The sequence below is a fragment of the Thamnophis elegans genome, chromosome 3 (genome assembly GCF_009769535.1).
Source record: "Thamnophis elegans isolate rThaEle1 chromosome 3, rThaEle1.pri, whole genome shotgun sequence".
NCBI classification, from domain to species: Eukaryota; Metazoa; Chordata; class Lepidosauria; order Squamata; family Colubridae; genus Thamnophis; species Thamnophis elegans.
This window is the reverse complement of record NC_045543.1, coordinates 116,574,350-116,593,250: the sequence shown is the minus strand read 5'-3', so window position 1 is coordinate 116,593,250 and position 18,901 is coordinate 116,574,350.

Sequence of the window (18,901 nt, the reverse complement as noted above, 5' to 3'; positions counted from 1 at the left end):
TCTCTTCTCTGCTCAGCAGTACTACATAGCGTAGCATGTAAATCGCTGCCACAACTGGGCTGATCTTTCAGAAGATAATTTTTAAAAGCATGGTATCATGCGAATGTATGGAGGATAAGGCTATCATAAGCTGCTATGGTGTAGGTAGAGGATAAGGCACAAAAACCTGGTTTTGTCATCAAGCTTGGAGCCCTGGGCATGTGGGAGAAACCTGTTACACGATTATATTATGTTGTTAGCTGGCTTTTCTGTTTTCCAAGCTCCTATATAATTTTGTTATATTGCATTTACTCTGTTTGTAAGCCACTCAGAATCATACACTTGAAATGGGTGCTCATATACATAAATTCAATAAATAAATAAATAAATCTTGATGGCTATATACCACCTCCTGTGCCAAAATAACATGCCAATGAATGTCAGGAAAGGCATATTCTTATTGCTTATCATCCATCTTGTGGGTTTCCCAACGGCATTTGACCAGCCATTAACCTCTTCCAAATACAGCTCTTCTTATAAGTAATGTTATGTGTAATTATGCATAACATATATCTACTGCCTTTGCAAATTCTGTTTGATAGCATATGTTATTACAGGGCTTTGAGGAGGTTTGTTTTGCCATCATTAAAAAGTGAGAATTCCATAATTTTTAATGATGTGTTTCTACATTAATTACTTTGTTCTTATGGAATAGTTTTATCTCCTAGGATGGTATCAAAGTAATAAAGAGCTCTCCCTTGCTGCTAGAGGGAGCTGTGAAGAAACCGCAGCAACATCCCTCATTCTTCTGCACCATATTTAAAAGCACTAAAATATTTTTTTTAGAAGAAGTTTCTATGCAAAGCTGCAGAAGAAGGGCAGAAGATTGCAAAAATCTGGCACAGATCCACTCAGCTAGGAGTTGCAGCCCAACAGACCTTGGAGGCACCATAAAGGAAATGTAAATGCACCATAATGTTAATGCAGGCCTTAGAAAAAAGACCAATCAAAAAACTTTTTAAAAATATATTCCTGAACTTCACTCTGAGCATTCTTTGTGTTTATCATGATAACTAAAATTCCTTTTTTTTTTTTTTTGGCCTATAATTATAGCTATAATAAAATGCCAAAATTACTATTAGAGATGCTGCTGCCACAAAAGATAGATTAATAATGGATTTTTTTGAATCCCCTTTCAACCCTACTAGAAAGCATATAACACATATGCAGGTGCAACCTCAGACAGGGGGTCCACCTATGCATTGAGGGTGTGGCATGTAAAGTTGTCAACAAGCTCAATGATCAGAGGAACAAAAGAAAGAGGAAGGAAACCGCACACAGTCTGAACACACAATGAATCAGAAAAGAAAATTCTCACTGTTTCTAGCAGTGCCTCTCAATCTTCCTCCCCCTTCTGAGTTCACGGTAGGCCAATGCAACATGTTTAAGTTTTAAAAATGATGCTTTCAAGACTGCCCTGCGGTGCAGTAAATTTGAAAATGTTCTTCATAATAATCAGGATCAACATGGACTGTAATGGTCTTCAAAACTCATTGGGTAATGTTATTAGCTATCCAGCGCAGATGCAAGCAAGGATGATGTCACACTTTTCTTCCCTGCTCTGAAATCTGAGTCAGGCGCCAGGGAACGAAACCAATTGTGCTGCATCTGATCAGATTAAAGCTCCTGGCAGCTGGTGATCAATAAGACAGCGGTTGGACTAATCCAAAAATCACTGAAAACAGATCAAAGGAGCCCTTTTTGCAGTTTCTGGAAGCCCAGGCGATTGGAAATGCTGGAAATCATTCAGCTAGCTTAATGCCACTGACTTCCCAGTGACATCTTTCTATAAAACACCATTCTTACACAAATAAGGAGGGAAATGTGCAGGTAATGACTACTTTGCATAAATAGATCAGTACTTTGTGTCTTTTTTGTGTGTAACAAAGAGCAAAGGGAGGTTTGGCTTTAATCGCTGGGTTTAAGCAAAAGGATGAATTGAAAGTAAATAGGCAGGGAATGGGACAATATAGCGGAATACAAGCAGAGCATTGTTGGTGCAGAGTGGGTTAAGAAAACCCAGGTAGTACTCAAAATACAAATTCATAGGCACCTGTATCCTATAGTAAAAGACAGAGAAAGCCTTCTCTCTCCCACTCACATATTTATGCTGTCTGCTCATTTATCCGGATTGCTGCTGCCTACTTTCTAGAGATATATGACTGTCTGGTTTGGTTCTGCAACCCAACAAGACAGACACAGACTTCAGAGCAATGGTGGGTTGCTAACCGGTTTACTACTGGTTCACTCATGCTCGTGTATGCACTCACACACGTGCGCAATACTTTTGCACATGCACAGAAGCATCCAGGTGGGTGGACAGAGCCTCCCGCAGCTGACATTATCATTTTGGCCGAACCAGGCCAAACCAGGAGCGACCTACCTCTGCTTCAGGGGATAATTAGAACTGCAGAAAAAACAATTACTACCAACCTGCCTTCTATTGACGATCTGTATATGCACAAGTCAAAAAGAGGGCTGTAAAAATATTTACAGAGCCCTCACATCCTGGACATAAATTGTTTCAATTTATACCCTCAAAATGACACTATAGGGCACTGCACACCAGAAGAACTAGACACAAGAACAGTTTTTCCCCGAACACCATCACTCTGCTAAACAAATAATTCCCTCAACACTATCAAACTATTTACTAAGTCTGCATTACTATTACTATTAATCTTCTCATTGTTCCTATCACCCATCTCCTCTCACTTATAACTTAATTGTTTCCTAGCATGATTTGATTGCTAACTTCTATCCTATGACTATCATTAAGTGTTGTACCTTAGAATTCGTGACAAATGTATCTTTCTCTTATGTACACTGAGAGTATATGCACCAAAGACAAATTCCTTGTGTGTCCAATCACACTTGGCCAACAAAGAATTCTATGCTATGCTATGCTATGCTATGCTATGCTATGCTATGCTGTGAACAAACATGTAATAGAGAGTAGTTTCTCCTGGACAACAAAGGACAGCATTTGTCATACAAAACTCTCTAGGAGGACATACTTGTTTCTAGGCACTACAAACACTTTGTAGCTTTTCAAAACTAGCTCTGAATCTCTGTGATCTCAAAACATTACTTCTGTTTGAAATTCAATTTATAGATCATAAACTGATTTAATTTCTGACTAAGATGAGGTGGTTTTAAAATTGAAGTAAAATAAGCCCTTTTTTTCTTGAAACAATGTGATTCTTTGCAGTTTATGGACCACTTTTTCCCCTTTTGAAGAAATTCTTTCTTATGTCTCCATCGTAGAGACTTCAGCCATTATAGCAAGCCTTTAAAGTTGGCTAGAAAGCCTCTTGGAATTAAACAGATGCCTGCAACTTGAAGTAAAGATGGTGAGGATCATTTCTTTTATCATCATTTGTGGAAACGATAATAGTATGGAAGTAGCTTTGAAAATACATATCAAGAGCCACTTTGCTGCCCTGTTAATTTTTTATTTTCTCTGTTGTTGTTGTTGTTTACTTAAAAGAGGTTCATTTGGGTGTTTCAGCCTTTTTTTTCTGGTAATGAAGGGTTGTTGTTTTTGTTGTTTACTTTGTTTTTCAGCTCTAGAGCTAAGCATACTGATTTCCCTAGCATCCATAATCGTATGTAAAACAATAAATTGTGGTCATGGTATTTGTATCTTCAAGATCATAGCCCTTGCTACCATCGTCTTCTTGAGACTTTGTCCTCTTGGTGCTTTTCAAAGGGACTGAAATTACAACTCTCAGTATTGCTAACCAGCCCACTCCACAGAATCCTCAGAACTGTGGTCATAAAATATCTGAAGAGCAATAGATTCATAAAGGGAGAGTACCACACTTAGATACAATAACAGAGTTGGAAAGGACGTTGGAAGTCTTCTAGTCCAGCCCCCTACTCAGGCAGGAAACCCTATACCTATGGTGGCGAACCTATGGCATGCGTGCCAGAAGTAGCACACAGAGCCATGTCTTCTGGCACGACAGCCATCACCCATTGTTCTTCTGGGTTCCACCACACTGGCCAGCTGGTTTTTGCACCTGTGAGAGTGCTAGAGACCAGAAAAGCAGCTCCCTGGTGCACATGTGCATGCCAGGAAAACTGAGCTTATGGTTTCTGGAGCACACATGCATGCTGGTAGCTGATCTTTGCATGTGCATGCATACTAGAAACAGCATGTGCACCAGGCAACTGCTCTTTCAGTTTCCGGCGCTCCCTTGCATACATGCGTGCATGCACTCCCGTTTTGGCACTCAGTGCTGAAAAGGTTTGCCAATACTGCCCTACACCATTTCAGACAAATGGATATCTAATCTTGTCTTTAACACTTGTTGGATCATTTATAAATTCTGGAGGCAAGTTCTTCCACTGATTAATTGTTCTAACTGTCAGGAAATTTATCATTAGTTCTAAGTTGCTTCTCTCCTTAATTAGTTTCCCCCCTTTGCTTCTTGTTCTACCCTCAGGTGCTTTGGAGAATAGTTTGACTCCCTCTTCTTTGTGGCAGCCCCTGAGATATTGGAACACTGCTATCATGTCTCCCCTGGTCCTTCTTTTCATTAAACTAGACATACCCAGTCCTGCAACCGTTCTTCGTATGTTTTAGCCTTCAATGCTCTAATCATCTTTGTTGCTCTTCTCTGCACTCTTTCTAGAGTCTCAATATCTTTTTTACATCATGGTGACCAAAACTGAATGCAGTATTCCAAGTGTGGCCTTACCACACTTATAAACATTAAACACTAAATGTTATGTTTTTCCCCTTAACTTCTCTGTATATGAGGGAAGAAGGGAAATTTTGAAATCAAACACATGAGAGATAAATTTACAGTAGACTGGCTACTTATGCCTCCTTCCAAGTGTCATCCCCCCCACCCCCCACATTTACATTAAGTCGACAATGTTCCCCCCCCCCCCCCTGAAAATCATGTTTTCTTCATGGTTCTGCACTCTTTGAAATGAAAGCCCTGAGTACTCCGGGCTTGAAAAACTGCATTGTTTCCATGCATTGTTGTGTCTATTTCTCTGCTGAAATGAAATTAGGCAATCATCAGTATGTTAAAATAACATAGCCATGCTGTTTGCAAAGGGGAAAAAACCTTTCATCATTGGCAAAGAAGCACTAATAGAAAGATCCCTATCTCTCTCTTGTGTCTCTCTCCCTCTCCCTCCCTCTCTCTCTTCCCCCTCTCTCCCTCCCTCTCTTCCCCCCTCTCTCTCCCCCTCTCTCTCCCTCCCTTCCCTTCTCTCTCTCCTTCTCTCTCCGCCTCTCCCTCCCTCTCTCCCTCCCGCTCTCCACCTACCTCCCTCTCTCCCCCCCCACTCTCCCTCCCTCCCCCTCTCTCTCTTCCTCTCTCTCCTCCTCTCTCTCCCATCCTCCTACCCCTCTCTCCCTCCCTCTCCATCCTCCTTCCCTCCTCTCTCTCTCCCTCCCTCCCTCCCTCTATTCCCCTCTCTCTCCCCACCAAAGCCAAGGTCACCACCCAAGAAGTGATAACAAAGATTGTATTTCTCACATCACACAGCCTCCTCTTAAATGCTAATATTACAGCCTCCTCTACCAAAGGGAAAATTCTTTTCTTCAAAATTAACAGCAGTGTCTTTAGGAACCCTCAGGAAAAGTGGTTTATGGGACCCTTGCCTCAAGAAATCTAAAAAAACTGGACAAACATTTTGTAACATGATCATGTAGCCAAGTGGTGGAAAAATACTTGTCAGCTCTGTGTAATTTATTCCTCATCAGAGATTTTCAGTAATAACAACAGGGCTTGCCAACACCAAATTTCCACTCTGTTCACATAATACTAACCCTATTTTATCCCCATGTTACAATAGCAAATCCGGTTTGGTAGAGTGGTCATCAGGCTAGAAGATGGGAGACCATGAGTTCCAATCTCATCTTAGGCAAAAAGCAAATAGGGTGACCTTGGGAACTCACTTTCTCCCAGCCCTAGGAAGCAGCAATTGGAACCACTTCTGAAATCTTGCCAAGAAAACTGCAGGGATTAGTCCAGGGAGTTGCCAGGAGTCAGCACTGACTTGAAGGCATTAAATTAGTAAATACTTTCAGTAGTTTTATCCCAAGACTTCGTGTACCATGAAAAAAAAAAACTCTAATCTGTTTTAGGATTACATCTTTCCATTCAGGACAGCGTGTTCAGGTGACCAGGCTAGTCCTGAATTTCATTGGTAAATTCCTCAAATGATATTCACACAAGGAGTTGTATCTCAGAAACAAATGTCATACATTAGTGAACTGCTATCTTTAAACTATATATTTGCCTGCGATCACATTTAGTTACCATATTTTTCGGAGTATAAGACCCACCAAGATTTTGAAGAGGTAAACTAAAAAAAAAAAGTGTTTGCACTCTGCAGACCTCTCAAACCTTCTGCATGCCTCTTTTTTTTGTGTGTGAAAAACGGGGCATGCAGAGAGTTTGAGAGGCCTGCAAAGTGCTCCTGGGGGATCTGGGGGGGGGGGGGCAAAAACGAGCAAAAAACACCATGGTTTTTTTTGCCAAAAGGCATGCATAGCCTTTAGGAGGCTTATAGAATGCTCCTGGCAGCTGGGCAGGGGAACAAAAACAAGCAGAAAACAGCCCATGTTTCATTTATTTTTGCTTTCCTCAGCCCCCAGGAGCACCTTGCAGGCCTCCCAAACCTCTACAAGTCCATTTTTGTGAAGGAGGCGGGGCTTTGGGAAGACAAAAATGCTGTATTCAGTGTATAAGACACACCCAGATTTTCACCCACTTTTTTTGGGGGGGAAGGTGTGTCTTATACTCTGAAAAATACAGTAGCTAAGTTCAAAACACAAAGGAAATCAACTGTTACATTGGGCAGACTTGCCCAAAAGTCAGCTAATAAGAAGAATTCTAAAATGTAATTAGAGAACACAACATATGCAATATCAGAATTGCCACATCTTTCTCTTTGGGAGACTAGGCTATGAGGTTTAGATAACAGCTAGAACCAATCCAATTTGTGTCAGAAGCCATGTTAAAGATTTACATATTCTATCCAATCCTATCCATTTACCCTTCTCACACTTTTTTTTTCATTTTTTATGAGTAATTCTATTTATATTACAATTTACTCATTTTTAGATTTATTTCCATCTGTTACAAAAATGAACTATGTCTGGGGTATGTTGGACAAAATTCTGATGAGAAAGGTACAAGTGATATTGTATAAAATTTAGAAACCTTGCCTATGAATTTCCATATTTTTTATGAATGTGAAGTTAAATTGTGATAATAAAAAGTATGTTGGAAGCATGAATGAGGCCGAGATTAAGAGACTGCACAATCCTGAGCTAGAAAGAGTAGAGGAAAACAGGTCTAGGATAGCTGTTATCCTAGAATCTCCCAGGATATAGCTAGTAGATTAAAAAGTTATAGCTTTAGTTTAACAAAATTCTCTCCATTACACCATTAGGTGTAAGGATTGAACTTGATTGGATTTCACTGTGTTGTCTCTAGCCTTGGGCCTGAAAACAAATTGCTCAATAAATGATTTAACATTGAACATAGAATAAGCCAGGGATTTGTGAGGGTCCTCTGGTTATTTAATGTGTTTATGGATATTTTTTATTTATTTATTATTTAGTTTATCAAGCATGAATTAGATAACAGATGTAAGTATAAACATGATTATGAATACATGAAATGAATACAAATACAAGGGAATATTAGGACAGGGATGGTAGGCATGCTGGTGCGCTTATCCATGCCCCTTAAGGACCTTTTAGTAACAGGGTGAGGTCGACTATAGACAGTCTAAGATTAAAGTTTTGGGGATTTAGAGAAGAAATCACAGTGTCAGTAGTGCATTCCAGGCAATTCACAACTCTGTTACTGAAGTCGTATTTTCTGCAATCAAGTTTGGAGCACTTTACCATAGGTTTGTACCTATTGAGTGCTCGTGGGTTGTTGTGGTTGAAGCTGATGTATTCATTGACAGGTAGGACATTGTAGCAGATAATTTTATGTACTATGCTTAGGTCAGATCGAAGATGACAAAGTTCTAAGTTGTCTAAGCCAAAAATTTCAAGTCTGGTGACATAAGATATTCGGTTGCAATCAGAAGAGTGGAGGATTCTTCTCGTAAACTATCTCTGGACTCGTTTGATTGTATTAATGTCTGATATGCAGTGCGGATTCCAGACAGATGAACTGCATTCAAGAATTGGTCTAGCAAACTTGTATGCCCTAGTTTGCAGTTCAATATTATCGGAGAAGAAGCTTCACAAGATTAGGTTAACAGTCCTAATGCCTTTTTGGCAATGCTGCTACAGTGAGCTCTGGCACTGAGATCAGTATTCCAAGGTTCTTGGAGTCTTTACATGGTTATCTTTACCTGGTTATCTTTACATGGATATCCATGTAAGGAATGCTTGTAACGATATTAGAACTTTGTTTGTTGGAGGTGTGAAAATATGAGGGTTGAATGGCACGCAGTATCCCCACTTCCATAACTTTAATTTAAATAGGAAGATTTTAATAAATGGAAGTCAAATGATCATCGAAGGGAGCTCTTCTGTTACTTGCATTTATTCCTGCATATAATCATTACCATTCACTTTCTGACAACAATGGACAAGTTTCTTAAAGCTGTTATAAAAGAACTACATAGTTTGTCTCTTCAACCACATCCAGACTGGTCTTTTCACCTCTTCATCTGACAGATAGGTATTCTTTCAATTCTAGGAAAGGTGGAAGTCACATGATGCCAAATCTGGACTGTATGATGGATGGAATAAAATGGTGAGCTCCAACTTCACAATTTCTTCACAATTACTAGGCTTCTGAGATATAAAGCCTACCGTAGTATTATCATCTCCCAGCAAAATCTCCATCTTGTTCTTCCAAATTCCATTTAATCTTTGTTTCAAAATGTTGAGTGTTACAATATTGCACTCTGAGATGATAGTGGTGCCAGATTCTAGGAAAACCATGTGAATAACACCATCTGCTTTCCAAAAAAAAAGATGAGTGGTCCTAATGAAACTTGGGCTTTGTGTAGGTTTGTAATAATATTCATGGCCTGATGCTTGATTTCTGAGTCATAATGATGAGCCAATGTTTCCTCAACTGCCATGAAGGAATTCTTCACTTTCATTCTCATAGCTTGACAATTGCTAATAAATTTCAACTCTTGAAGTTTTCATCTATGCCTTCAGTCATGCAAGGAAACCACCTTACACAAACTTTCCAGTGCTAGAGAACTTCAACAATATGATACACATGTTCCTAAGAAATGCCAATTGACAGTAATTTCTCTTGGAGAGATCTCCTAATTTTCTTCGATCAGTTCATCTAACTTTCTAATGCAAAATGTGTTGATTGCTGTTCCAGGTTGTTCATTTCAGTCTCAGTCACATAAATCAGTTATTCCCAGGTCACCAAATTTACATTTCTTTAGCACAGTAAAACATAGTTCTCACAATACAATCAATACAGTCATTTTCTGCATTTGGCAGTGAATTGCAATTGAAGGGACTTTTGGGGTACTCAAAAATTTAGTCAAGGTACATTGCTTAAGTGCAGTGACTGCACTTTAAGTAATGTGAGTGCAGATTTCTATTTCATCAACAATAGTAATGCAACTTTTTTTTCACACCCAACTAAAATGACAGAGAAATAAATACTAAAGAATTTGTCAGAGCTTCTAACACATCAGTACTGCCATCTGTTGGTGACTCACTGGAATATTACTTTTCATTCAACCCTTGAATATGGATATTTGCATGTAGATAATGTTATTGGCTGAGAGTTTGAAAGAATGTTAGATGAATATGGATTTGAAAATTTGTTTTATCAGAGGTCAAGGTATTTATGACAAAAATGAATCACGATTATACATGAATGATAAAAATACTACAATTAGATGAATTTGTATATAATCTTTTACTAAAGATGATGAAATGTTGGTAGAAACACTTCTATGGTCAAACCAAGAGATGAGAAAATACTATTTATTTCTCTAATAACACTGATGGAATTATATACAAGAAAAGGTATAGCAGGCATAATTGGGGAGAGAACCTCAATTTGCAGGAAAAATGGGATGGATCCAATGGTCTCTTCATTTATATCTTCTACACAGTAATTCTAGTAGCAATATGGAAGAATGATATTAGAAAGGACCCAAAACTGATCTTATTTTCTACTCTTATTTTCAGGTTTTCTCTGTTATGTTGCTAATTGCTGGATATTTGAAAAACAATCACAGAATTATCAAAGTAGAGTTAACCAATTATTTTTACCAAGACCACAAACACATTCTAGGAGTCCTCGAACTATGGCCCATGCGCTGGATATGGGCTGCCGAAGCCATTAATCTGCCCCCTGCTGGACCACGAGGCTGCCCAACCCACATCACCCGGCCTACCTGCCTATATACCAATGCCCACCGGGGGGGGGGGGGGGGAGAGAGAGAGAGAGAGAGAGAGAGAGAGAGAGAGAGAGAGAGAGAGAGACAGACCCCATGGCAGCCACATCCCTTCATTAACCAGCTTTCCACCACCAGGAACAAAACAAAATTAAAGTTTAATTTGCATGTATTGTTTGGACTGCTAAATTGGCCATGTCCATCCAGTCACATGACCACCCAGCTGGTCTGGCTCCCCAACAATCTGAGGGGCCGTGAATTGGTCCCCTGTTTAAAAAGTGTGAGGACCCCTGTTCTAGGCTGTGTGGTACAATAGGGATAAGTTTTTCTAACAAGCTTATTCTAATCTAACTTGGTAGTTTCTTTGAAGAAGATCTTTTATCCCATTCTGCAAAGAGTCAATGTTTTATTTTTCCATTAGCAATTGACATGGTTCTTGAGTAAAAGAACATGTTGGGGTGAAGAAATGAGGGACTATAGAATATATTATTACTTAAGCATACATTTGTCACTGGAACTATTTTATTTAGAAATAGATATTCCATACATTCAGTTTAATCAAGTAAATTTAAATGCTATTAACATACTATATATGAGAAGCCATTTGATATAGCAATTAAAGACACTGAGCTAACCAGGAGGCTAACTTTCTGGTTTGTAATGGATTCTTGGTTTGTAAGATTTGTAATGGAATGTGAGAATGACCTTGGAAGATAGGGGAAGAGATACTGCCTAGGGGACAATCAGGTAAGAGGAAACTGCAACTAAGTAATGGCCAGACAAAGAAACTTAGAAAGGATCTATTCTAACTTATCAGGTAGTAAAAAGAGAGAGGAGGAGATTTGTACTCTCTAGACTTGCAAGATTTTATAAATGTGGTCTTACAATATAGTATAATTAGTTCATCTTACGTTTCCTGTCTGATTTACTTTGGAGATTGACATTATTAGCTTGAAAACAGAAACACAAAGATAATGTATGTATGTATGTATGTATGTATGTATGTATGTATGTATGTATGTATCAGGGGTGGGTTTCTCGCCCCGTTCCAACCGGTTCTGGTCCTTGGTTGTGCCTCATCATCAGTGTGGGTTTTTGTCTGCTTTCTTTGTGGAGGTTTGGTGGTGACATCCTGTGTGGGTCTTGTGAGTGTGGGCCTGGTGTCATTCCTCATGTTAGGGACTCATTTATCAATAAGGGCGGGCTTCCAAATGCCTGGCAGGCGGGAGGTATTGTCCCGCCTGTTCATGCTGTGTGGGCGTTTTTCTATCTCGATGGCTTCTCTGATTATTCTGTTGTTAAAATGTTCAGCCTTGGCAATAGTTCTGGTCTTTTAAAGTCAATTTTATGTCCTGTGGCTTTAAGGTGTTGGACCAGGGAAGAAGTTGGTTCCTCTTTTCTGATTGCATTTTTATCTTCTTCAATGCGTGCACTTATTCTTCTGTTGGTTTGTCCGATGTATGTGGTGGGGCAGGTGGTGCATGGGATTTCATATACTCCTTGATTTTCTAACTCAATTTTGTCTTTGGGGTTTCTTAGGATGGTGGATATTTTTCGGTTTGTGCAGAATGCTGTCTTGATGTTGTGTTTGTGGAGGATTTTGCTGATTCTGTCTTTGGTGCCAGAAGCCAGACCGCAACTGCACCATTAGCCACTTTAAACCCCTCCTATCCTTACATGAAACACAAACCCCCAACCAATCAGAACACACCTCCACCCAATCAGAACACAGCCAAGCTCCCACCCAATCAGCTCAAACCCCCACTGGCAGTTAAAAGAAAGAAACAGCCGAGATCTCACATTGCTCCTAGAAGCACGAAGCCTGAAGATGACGAATGAGACTCCGTTGAAACGTCGCCAAGACACTTCCAATCTTACGCGGGAGAAAACCTGAATAACCAAAGACAGACATGTGTGTGTGTGTGTGTGTGTGTGTGTATGTGTATATATGTATGTATGTATGTGTGTGTGTGTGTGTGTGTGTATGTATATATATATATATATATATATATATATATATATATATATATATATATATGTTATATTTATGCTGATAAATAAATAAAGGGAGACTAGTATAGATCTATTTCAAGCTATTTAGCTCTCATCAGCTAGCCATACCCAAGTTTTTGTGACTTTAAGTATATATATATATATATATATATATATATATATATATATATATATATATATATATACATATGTCTTTGTATATATTATTGCATATTAAAACAGTAGCTTAATTTTTTATGATATGAATTAATTGTATAATTAAACATGACGGAAGATTTCCTTATTCCCTGGAAGACAAGATACCTCAGGATGATTGAATGGCTTGTACATTCTTATCAAATTCTAATAAAGTATAAGTAATGTATAGGTAGTCCTTAACTTACAACAGTAATTAGAATATAAGTCATGGCAGTAGTGAAGCAGTTTGCCACGTGGCCATGCCTGATTTTACATCATTTTTTGCAGTGGTTCTTCAGTGAACACTGCAGTTATTAAATGAACACTGAGGTTATTAAACAAATCCATTATCTTTTGCTGGAAACTGGAAGTAAACAAAAACCAGCAAAACCACAAAATTCCAGCCACAAATGCTAACTAGTTGCCTAACACTCCAAATGTGATCACATGACTGCAGGTAATGCAGCCATTGGAACTCCAGAACCAGGTTATAAGTAGCTCTTGGCAAATACTTTCAAAAAGTCCTTGAGCAACTGGTTACTAAGCAAGGACCAGTGGTGGGTTCCTACAGGATCGGACCGGTTCGGCCGAACAGGTACTAACTTGGCAGCCTGGGTCACTGGAACCAGCAGTGATCCAGGCCTGCCACACCCCAAACTGTTTCTCCCGTTGGCACCGTAGGCACTGCCATCTTGTTTTTTGCTTCTACGCATGCACAGAGCAATTTTTGTTGTACTGCACATGCACGTGCAGCGTGCATCAAGTGCATGAAGTATGAGCATGGCACGTCCCTAAGCAAACCAGCAGTAGCTTCTGCCGGAACCCACCCCTGGCAAGGATCACCTGTATATCAAAGCATTTCCTTATAAGGTCTCCAAACTCAGAACATACGGACTGTTATCTCATCATCATTACCAAGCAATAGCCAAAACATGACAGATGCAACCTGCATCATTGTCTTACAGCATTACTGCATGTGTCATGTATACTACATGAGCATAACTTGTATATACTCATATTAACCTCATAAGCCCCATATCAGCATTCCTCCAGACAAGGTCTGATGTCTTATTATATTCAATAAAACAATAATCTAGTATTTTCTTTGGGTGCAATTTCCACTACCTAAGCAAAAATGGTTTTGCAAAAGGGCTTTTGTCACTGTAAGATACAGTGAGAGTTGGGAATGTCAGGAGAACCCATGAGGTGTTGAAATGAGTACACAAAACAAGAAAAGATGGGGTCAGAAATAAAGGATTGTTCAATTAATGTAGATTGAATACAAAAGGATATAATCAGTAGGAAAGAAATGTGTTGAACTGGTTTTCAAAAATGAATGAGAATTGAACAGAGGTATTATCTAGCCATTCCAATTCTTCAGATCCTTCCTTCCTTCCTTTCTTCCTTCCTTTCTTCTTCTCCAATTTATATTTCAGTTACATCAGCTGGATGACAACTGGCAGGGATCAGGTTTTACTTGTACAGGCCAAGCTAGAATCCCAGCCAGAAAAGGCTCTGGGTTTTTTGGACAGTCAGCTTGTCTAGGCAGAGTAGAACAATTATATCTTAGCTCAAATTGTAGTGAAAATGCTGAGGCATGAGCATGTAATGAAGAATTTAACTTCTATTGATTCATTTTTAATAGCACCAGATGTGCAGAGTTCTGGTTCATAAATGACATTTCCCCCCAAATTTTCATATGTTCATAAGTATTTTAGTTCAAAGGTCTCTTGGGACAAAACTATATTAATATCAACATGGTTCCAAGCAGAATGATGCCTTCTAACTAGTAAAACTTTAAAATTATTAAACAAATTTAAAATATTAAAGAGAAGAATTAAGGAGAAAAATACTTATTCCTTCCCTATTCACACTCAAGAGGGATGTCAAACTATTTTTCCTTATATGGTAAGTTCCTCTAGTAAACCGAGAACCAGATCTCTTATTATCACTTCATGTTCTCCAACTCAAAAGGAATTCCTTGCGGGACTTCCTGGGGGCGTGGCCTGTTGCCGAGGAGGGCTCCACCGAGCTCCTCAGAGATCTGGTCTGTATATCTAAATAAGATCATAGATAGCACCCCTTTTTGGCTAAGAAAGGGGCAGGGAGTAGCTCTGTAGGCTAGGGTCTATTCGTAAGCCACAGCCTTTTTCTTTTTTTGGCTGTGGATAGAGATTAGATCCAGCCGGAGCGGAGCTTTTATCTCCAGCCAGTTCTTCTCAGCTGCCCTTTTTTTGGGGGGCAGCCCCAGACAGGCTAGCCCCCCCCCAGGACAAAACAAAGTTTTTTTCAAGCTGGAATCGATACGGGCGGGTCCCACCCCTGTGAGATTTATGTTTTTATTACTATCTTAAATACCAGCACCATTTGTCTTAGAGACTTCTTTGTCTAAATGGATTTCAAAATGGCAATTTCTCTCCGTGGATGATTGATAGTGGATATACTTAGCCGGTTTTATCTTCCTGCAGACCGCTCCTTAACAAAATAAACTCTTCTTCTTTGGAAACAGAGGGGAGCAAAGCGCTGCTTACTTGTGTATTTATTATGGCACCCAGGTCAAAGAAGCGCCTTGCTACAAATGTGTCTAAAGAATTTAAAGAATTTTTACTGGAACCACAGCCTTTGTCTCCTATGCCATCTACTGGAGAACTTTTAACACAGGAATATTTCTTTAAAATGTTTAATGATTTTAAACAAGAAATTAAGGAATTTGTATTGGAACTATATGATGATTTAAAGTCTAAAGTTAATCAAATGAAGGCGAACACGTTTGCAGCCGTGTCTGCCCTGTCAGATTATTCTGCTGAAATAGAGAACAAATTGGAAAGTTTGGAGAAGGCTAATTTTAATTTGACTACCAATATTCAAATTTTACAACAAAAAATTAGAGACACTGAACAACAGCTTATGATGATAAATTTTAATAGGAAGGCATTTGCAATAAGAGTCAGAGGATTCCGTGAAAAGGAGCAAGAGAATCTGAAACAGACCTTTGCTGAAGCCTTCAGCCATGCGGTGGGAAGCCCGGGACTTAATTTTGATTGGCAGATTCGGAAAATCTATCGCCAGAACTCATTGATAGCGGAACAGCGACAGCTCCCGAGGGACATAATTATACATTTCTCTACAAAAGAAGCTAGAAACGCGATTGTGCAAAAGTTTCATAACAACAGTCTCCGAGTTGATGACCAGGTCCTGATTGTCTTCAAAGATATACCTTTCCAGATGTTGAAAGCAAGAAGGGACTACACCTTTTTAACTAAAGAGCTTAGGAGTCAACAGATTCGATACAGATGGGAGGCCCCTGCCGGCATCACGGTTACATTTGAGAATCAAAGATTTCGTCTTAACTCTGTTTCGGAGGCTCAAGATTTCTACTGCAGGACTTTGAAGGCGGGACTTCCTGACTCACTTGGAAGAGAGGAGAGACAAGCGGAAGGACAAGGCAAACGGCAGGCCATGTGGCTGCAAGATGGAGGGGGTAGCCTTTCCTCCCTCGGAGAAGCAGAAAAACGGAGATCGAGAATTTAGACATTTCAAAATATTCGCCAAAGTTAAGGACTGAATGGGGGTTTGAGACCTCTCTCCGGTAGAAAAAGCGGACTAATTCTTATCAGAAGGGAAAGCTGGGTGAAACTACTTTGAGCTAGATTTTAAATTAACGTTAGCATAAATTTGATAGTGGTAAACATTAGACAAGCAAGGGATGAGGGTAAAATATATGTGGAATGATTTACGTTGTTTAAAGCTTATTAGAACAGAAAGCCGGTTGGGATTATCTTAAGATAGGTGTAAAAGAATGCGGAATGATTTATGTTGTTTAAACTTTGTTAGAAGGGACTATTTTAAAACAGAAGGTTAACTGACTCTTGCTGAAAGTATTATTTGAATATGTGGAATGATCCATGCTATTTAACTTTTATTAGAAGGGAAAGTTGGTTGAAATTGCTTTGAGTTAGATTTCAAACAAATGTTAGCATAAATTTGATAGTGGTAAATATCAGACAAGTAAGGGATGAGGGTAAAATGCATGTGGAATGAACTACGTTATTTAAATCCTATTAGAAGAGAAAGTCGGTTGGAATTATCTTAAGATAGAAGTTGATTTCTGTGTAAAGTAATATTTGATCTACGCTGCTTAACTTTACTAAGAAGGGGAAGCTTGGCTAGATTATTTTGAATTACTGTTTGAAAAGGAGGTTAAGAAAGATCATTTACGCTGTTTAAATTTTACTAGAAGGGAAAGCTTGATTACTCTTCTGCAAAGTAATTTGAATATGTGGCATGAACCACGTTGCTTAAATTTTATTGGAAGGGATCATAAGATTTAGGAAGAGGAACGGGAGAGTCTACAGAAGGTTGGGGTAAATAGCAAAGAAGTAAGAGACGAGAATAAAATATAGATAGAATGATTTATACTATTTAAGCATAGATAAAGATGGGGGGCTGAGATCAACACAAAGAGTGGTTTCTTTTTTTTCTTTTTTTCTTTTCTCTTTTCTCTTCTCTCTTCTTTTTTTTCTGTTTTTCTTTTTTTTGACATATTACTTTTATTTTTTTAATCCATATGTATACAAGATATTTTAGACAGAAGGTAGTGCCAGGTGTGGGCCCTGGGAAGTCGGGAGGATTAGGGATGGGGATTTGTGGGGGGGGTGGGGGGTGTTAACATAGTCTTAATAAGAACAAGAGTGTATTTATATACGGTGGTTCTTTTTTTTCTTTTATTTTTTTTTCCCTTGGTTCATTTTACTTTTATCAGATCAAACAACACTCGAATAAAGGCATACACCAAGGAGGGAGGTAGAGGGAAAGAAGAGGGAGGAGTAAGGAAGGAGTAAGGGGAATGTAAGGAGGGTGTGTGGGGAGTAAGGGGAGAAGGAAGGCTTGAGGGGAAAGGGAAGTAGGAGGGGAGTGTTAGAGGGAGAAAGGAAAGTTGGAGGGGGTAGATGGGGTGTATGGAGGATGGAAGGGTTAGGTGGGGTTGTGAATGATGAGTTGTGTTTCCTTTTTTTGTTCGTTTTATCTCCTTTTTTTTTCTTTTCTTATAGTAAATACCCTGTATATAAGTGATTGCAAATGGAATGTGAAAAATGAATAAAATATATTTAAAAAAAAAAAAAGGAATTCCTTGCATAGAACATATAAACATTAGCTAACATGTACTATTTAGAGCAAATTCCTGAATTTATTAGATAAACGTAATGGGAAATATCAATCTTGTATGAAAACCTAGTGATACCACAAAGTTTCCGAAACTTTGTCTCATTGACTTGGTTGTGCCTTGGTGTGCTTTTATATTTGTTATATTTGTATGGTTGCTTAAATAATATAGACTTTTAAAGAAAATATATTCATACATCCTGATTATTAACTATTTTGATATTTCTCATTATGAAATATTAACACAATTTATTTTTGGAACCAGTTGGTGCCTAAGTTTAATACTACCCTGAAATCAAATTGCAAAAGAAATATATGAAGAGTAAGTTGTTTGAGAAGAAGGGAAACAGCAAGAACACTGTGGTTAGAAAGAGTAGATGAGATCTTGAGGGGGGAAAAACCTCAAAACCATATGTGAATCGTATGCTGACATATGAAAACAAGGACGGTTTGCAAGGATGGAAATATGTGGTGATGGACAGCAATTAATGTTGGTGCAAATAAGTCTTTGCTGTTACTTATTCTTTTTCACGTCTTCTGTCTCTTTTTTTTAGTTTATTATTTCTTATTTCCATTTTGCACTTTACTAATGCTGTGCATCTTGAGAGGTAACAGCGCGAAGAGTTTTTATATGTGTACAAAACCAGTGCTTCATTTCCAGTTTCTTTCTAAGATTTCTTCTCAACATTGTGTTATCTTTAGTGATAGACTTCAGGGGTGGGATTCCACCAGTTCGGGTGTAATGGTAGCTCCAAAGATCTGCTGAGAGCAAACTGGTTCGCTCTGACCTTTAGGTGCACCCCCCACCCCCGGGTTCTACTTACCTATATTTCCTTGCTTTTCAGCCCAGCTGATCAGTCCAGTAGACTAGATTGCTGCAACTCAGCTGTTTTCTTGTGAACTGTGCACACATGCACAGCGCACGTCAGGTGTGCGCACTCAGCAAACTGGTTGTTAAACTGGGAGGATGCCACTCCCGGTTATAGTCAAAGATGAAAAGATTTCCTCTCAACATTTTCACCATAACCAATTTGAAATCAATGCACATTACCTGAAAATGAAATGACAATTTAAGCTAAGTTCAATCATGCAAGCTCCCTTTGTTGTTGTTGTTGTTATTTATTAAATT